This window comes from Oratosquilla oratoria, chromosome 3 (genome assembly GCF_046742065.1).
Source record: "Oratosquilla oratoria isolate Oo_2021 chromosome 3, ASM4674206v1, whole genome shotgun sequence".
Taxonomy (NCBI): domain Eukaryota; kingdom Metazoa; phylum Arthropoda; class Malacostraca; order Stomatopoda; family Squillidae; genus Oratosquilla; species Oratosquilla oratoria.
The window spans coordinates 14,453,975-14,460,350 of NC_134779.1; positions in this window are offsets into that span (position 1 = coordinate 14,453,975).

Sequence of the window (6,376 nt, forward strand, 5' to 3'; positions counted from 1 at the left end):
AAAAACTATAATAATGTAAATAACAAATAAAATACATAAATAAATGCATAGGTATAGTTAAAATAATAAACAAACAGGTAAATAGTAAATAATAATAAGTTGACATATAACTAATAATCAATGAAAATCAGACAGACAAATGATAAAACAAAAACAAATAATATAAGATAAATCATAATCATTACAGCATCTTACTTAGGTATTTATCTAAATGATTCTTAAAGCTTCGAACTGAACTACATTGCACTACCTGTGCAGGAAGTTTATTCCATTCATTAACTACACGGTTGGCAAAGTTGTTTCTACCTACTTCCAAATTGAATCTATTTCCGGACAGTTTGAGACCATTGTTTCTTGTCTGATTCTCATTCAATGTGAAAATTTGGTCACTTTTGATGTTGTCAATTCCCTTTAAAATCTTAAAGACCTGTATCAAGTCACCTCTGAGTCTACGCTTTTTTAGGGAAAACAGATTCATGTGCTTTAGTCGATTTTCGTATGATTTATTTTTGATATTTGGAATCAGTTTTGTGGCTCGCCGTTGTACTTTTTCCAGTCTGTCAATGTCTTTAATGAGATTTGGTGACCATACGGAAACAGCATATTCCAAATGTGGACGAACTAACGATTTATATAGCTTGTTAATGAGTGATGGACTTTTGAAATCAAAAGATCGCGCAATCAGACCCAGAATCTTATTTGCTTTCTCAGAGGCTGAAATACACTGCTTGGATGATTTGAGGTCGTTACTGATAATTACGCCGAGATCTTTTTCACTATCCACTTTTGTTAACGAATTTTCAAATAACTTGTAATCGTACTTACTGTTATTTTTACCTATGTGCATTACCTTGCATTTACTTGTGTTAAATTTCATTAGCCACTTTTCCGACCATTGCTGTAATTTATCTAAATCTTCTTGAATATCTAATTGGTTTGAGTGATCATTTGCCACTCCGCACAGTTTTGTATCATCAGCAAATTTGGAAACCGTAGATTTTAGTCCATGGTCTATATCATTTATATATACTATGAATAGAAGTGGCCCAAGAACGGAACCCTGAGGAACTCCACTTGCAACACTTTTCCATCCAGAAGTTTTTCCATTTAAAACAACTCTCTGTTTTCGACCATTCAACCAATTACTAGTCCAACCTAATAGGCTACCACTTATTCCATGCAAAGCTAATTTAGTAATTAGTCTTTCGTGTGGGACGGTATCAAAAACTTTTGCAAAGTCTAGATATATTAAATCTATATTGTTTCTTTTGTCATAATTCGAGATAACTGTGTTGTAGAATTCGAGTAAGTTAGTCACGCAAGAACGTTTCCGTCTGAAACCATGCTGGCTATTTCTGGTTCACCCTTGCACTTATTAATGATTCTTATTATAAAGTGTCTATTTGCCTCTTTTTGGGTTCTTGTGTAATAATTTCTACCTTGATTGTACTTTTCCTTAGCTCTACTGCTCCTTTTTTCCTCCATTTACCCCAAACCTTGTTTCTGTCTTCTTTAGCTATAGTTTTTTATCAAACCAGTAATTTTTACAAACATTCTTCCCACTAATTTTGGGTATATGTTCATTTATACCTATGCTATATATAGAAAAGTTCTCTATTTCCTTTTAATGTTTGTAGTACTCATGAATTCCTCCCAGTTGGCTTTAAAGAATTTCATCTTCCTAATGTTTGAGTCTGATTAGCATGTACAACTCATTCCTTAGCTCTAGTATCCACTTTTTTCAACTGGAATTCAAGTGGTACATAGTCCCTTTTCCTACACGGCAAATATATTTCAAAGAGTCAATAATGTCTAGTCTTGGTAGGTAGCAAATCCAGTCTTTTAGGAGTGCCATCTCCTCTTACTTGGAGTTACATCTTTTATCCACTGGGTCACTGTATTTTTAATTGCAATATTCAACACTGATTTCCCCAGGAATCTTCATTATCATATGCTTCCTTTTCCTCCCAATAGAACTCTTTGCAATTAACATCTCCCACAAGGTAATTTTGTTTAATAGTATTTTCTATGAGGAAAGATACATCTGGTAACATTTGTTGGTAATCAGTTACTTTTACAGACCTTCGTTTGGGGTGGGACATACACTAGCATGATGTCCCTTCTATTTGGTCCTCTGGTTATCTCTGATGAAGTGCTTCAGACTTGCCCCTACTCAATTTCACTTTTTCCATAAATATATCATTCCTTACAACAATTACCAATGACTTATTATTCTGTCCTTTCTGTCTCTCCTCCAGATAATACATCATTCCCCAGCTATGGATCAACATTCCTTAAAATATTGGTATCTACTAAGCTCAAAATATCAAATAATCATTAATTTCCAACCTGGATGAAAGTAAGCCATCCTTATTTGCATAAGTGACTACTAATTTTTTTGCACTACCTCCTGCATTATCACACCCTCATCTCTTTTCCAATAACATTTCTTTAGTCTCTGATTTAGAACTCTACTGGAGAAACTCCCATTTTTCTTGTGTCCTTTTCTCATTCCTATCGTTGGGTTCTTTCCAAGTTCTTGTATCTTTGCCTATTCAGCCTCACTAGCATTTCTCCTGACCCAAACATCCTTAAACTTGTTGGTGCCTGCTAACTTCCATGACCTGGATATCATTTTGTTTGTTTGACTACTTGAACTTAATTTTTAATAAATGTGAGCCATCTCTCTTGTATCAATCCAGTCTCAACATATCTTTGACCTGATCAGTTGCTTCCGAGATAAAATTATCCAGTACAATATCAGAATTTTAACTGACTATACACTCACCTCCTGGAGTATGTCCTCAAACCTATGGAGATAATCTCACCAATTGTCAGCTTCAGTTTTTTCTTGAACTTTACTAACAATGTGATTTCTCAAATCTTCAGTCTGAAAATCAATGAACTTTGTTGTGCACACAAATACACCTTTAATTTTTTTAGGATTAGAGCACTGCCTCCCTATTTTTCTCCCTTTCCCACTTCACATCCTTCGTAATAATTTTATGTTCTTATTTCATTTTTAATGAACCTAATGGGTAAAATGCTTCCTTTGAGGACAACCAAACAACTTAGTTGGATTGACACTGCTGTAGTTAATGTCTCTACCCACTTCTAAGATGTTGAGATCATTTCTTCTTCTTCTTTTTTATCCTTTTCATGTACAATTATACATACATATACCAAGGCCTTTTCTCCCTTACAAGGGAGGTAGGCAGAGTCAAAAAGCATAATTCTACTCCCACTCATTCCACCCCTATTCACCACCCTTCCCATCTTGGCTCCTCCTGGCCTGGGTAAGAAGCAATGCAGCAAGAACTGCATATCCACAGCAAGGCTGTTTCATTTGATCAGTGAACCACCCTCTCTGTTCCCTCATGCAGAAAGAGAAGACAGGGAGAAATCCCTTCGGTCTGTGTCAAAATATCATTCACACATAACCACTCCTTTACTCCCCCTTATCCCCTACCCACTCCCATGTATCTAAGTATCATCCATACTCAGCCACTCTCCACTCGCCCCTATCTTCTGTCTTCTCCCTTCCTCAACAGACATCCCCCCTCTTGTTCAACACCCTTGTTAGCCCATCTATCCATCTCATCCTCAGTCATCTCCTCATGTCACTCCATCCACCTCCACCTTCCACACTTCTTTTTACTAATCTTTCTTTACTCGTTCTTTTTCTTGTAGATCAGATTTTTTTTAAATTCTATCTCTATCTATATACCAAAAGGTTTTTGCCCTTTATAAGTGAGGTAGCTAAGTCAGAGGCACATACCTATTTTCACACATTTCACTCCCCTCCACCATCTTTTCCACCAGCCCTCCCATCTCAGCTCCTCATGGATGACAGGTCATAGCTGCATGCATCAATTGCCCTGGGTCAAACTCAATGCAGCAAGACACAGTACATTCACAGGAAGGCTGCTTCACTTAATTGGCGACCCCCCTCTCTGTTCTCTCATGCAGAAAAAGAGAAGACAGGGAGTAATCCCTTTGGGCTGAAGAAGAACTCCTGGGACTAAACTATTTCTTCTTAACTGCTCACTATGTAAACAATTCTTTTGCCACTGTGCATTCCTTTTGTTTTGGGACAAGTGAGAAAATTGTCACTAATTTTTTCTTCTAGTGAGGGAGTGAGTGAATGAATGAGTGTATGGGTGTGTGTATGAAGAAAACAGCATAGTTTTAATTTCTCTGAGGGATGTCTGGTGTCACTGAATATTTCATGTAGTGAGATTTAAATTGTGGTAAGGACCAGTGGTGGTGAAGAACTATATCTCAGGTGGTTCATAGGAAAATGTAAGAAATGCTGATTATTTGCCTTCACTGTAGCCAAGATGCCCAATGAAGTATAGACATAGATACAGGTTAGTAAATAGGAGGATACACAGACATATGGTAAGGTAGACAAGTTTATCACACTTTTACAGTGTTACACTGAAAAGCGATAACCAACAGTCAAGGAATACAATACAGATAAATACTACTTAATTACTACATTTGTGCACAATTTAGGGATACTGTGTCAATTTTTACTTACATATAAATGTATTCACATTATTGACTTGCACATTGAAATTGCCTTGACTAGGTGGTCCTTGGAACTGCCAGGTTTGAGAACCACTGATTTCATTGAAACATGGATGGGATTAAGAATCAGTGAATGAAAGGATGATGTGGACAATAAAGGCAACATGTATGGGATGGAAGTGGGTGATGAATCTTAGGTTTTGTGGAGATGATCACTAGTGATGATGGAACCAAATGAAATTAAAGGGATGAGTATCAGACATTGGAAAAGTATGTGAAAGGAAACTGGGAGTGAATGTTGAAAATGGCAAGGTTGCAAGGACATGGAGGACTAGATGGTGCAGGTAGAAAGAAAAATAGACCTGTGTTGAGTGCATATGAAATGCAGTGTGCATGCACATTATCTATATGTAAAGATAATCATAACTGTTACCTCAAGTTTTACCGACTGAAAGCCCCCAGCCCTATGGTAACCAATAACAGTCCCTGGGCCCTCCCATAGATATCCCTAGGAACATACACTGGACTATGCTCTGTGTTGTATTAAGGTGTGACCAATGACAGGTACCTGTTAGTGGTGATCCTGTGAAATGGGCATCAGAAACAGCCATCTCCCCACCACCCATCTTCAAAATTCATCAACACACTCACCTCCACCTAGCTCAACAGTTCTCTCATATCCATCTTGCAAGACCACCATATGCAGGTACCCATCATTGATCCCCATGTCTGTATATATACAGTAGTTTTTAATAAAATCTGTTTTGATAATAATTAACTAAACACTGTTTTTATAACCTATACCTGAATGCATGAATATATAACTTCTCAGTAAGAGTGATCAAAGGTGAGGGGGAGTTCATAAAAAAAAAAAATAATAATAATAATAATAAAAAAGAACTTTGATTTTTGCATATTGTTACATTCTGATTTAAGCCATGGTGGACACTATTTCAACATATTTTTATTTCCATGGAAACTGTTGACACAAAAGGAACTAGAATGTGCTAATCTGAATTCGTGCCAACAAGAGCCAACAACATCAGCCTAATGAAAGTCACAGCTGCCATTCTGTTCTTTACTTTTATGATGAAAGTAGCTACCTCACTGTTGTCCTGAGCATTCCTATTAGTTACTAACAAAATTACAAGAATTTGTCAGAAGCATGTCTGTCTAAAATGACATCACTGATTTGCAAATTCGTGCCAGCTACTTTCAAATGGCTTTTAAGTTGAGCACAAGTTCCATCAAAAGATGTATTATGGATTGATAATGACTATTTACCAGGGTTTCTTTAAATCTAAATAGATGCCCTGGTACTACTTTCTTCACAAAAACCATTATATTGTTTGGTAAAATGCATTTAAATGCTGTTACTGGAACACATTCTTACTGAAATTCTTGCACTGTAAAGTTAAGTCATTCACTCAATCCTATTCTCTCATTAATTTGTAGAGTAGTAAAAATGTCTACTTCCTATGATATTAATGACAAAACCACTGGAATGATGACTATGGGAGGGCAAACCCTCTAATCACCTGAAACACTAGTCATTATATCAACCATGGCAAATCTCGATACTTAAATTCAACTCTGTCAACACCTGACATACTACCAAATAACCAAACTAACCTTTTTAATTTTTCTTTTAAGTATCAGGTACCATATACTGTATAACTTTATGTGGCTAGACAGAGAGGCTGAAATACTTACATAGTGATAACTGTGAAGCTAACTTTCACTTAAGCACTGCATCAGGGAGGTGGGCATATAAAACTAACCCTTTCTAATAGTGTGGATACTCTTACTCAATTTTGTTACTCTTACCTAACACTCCATTCAA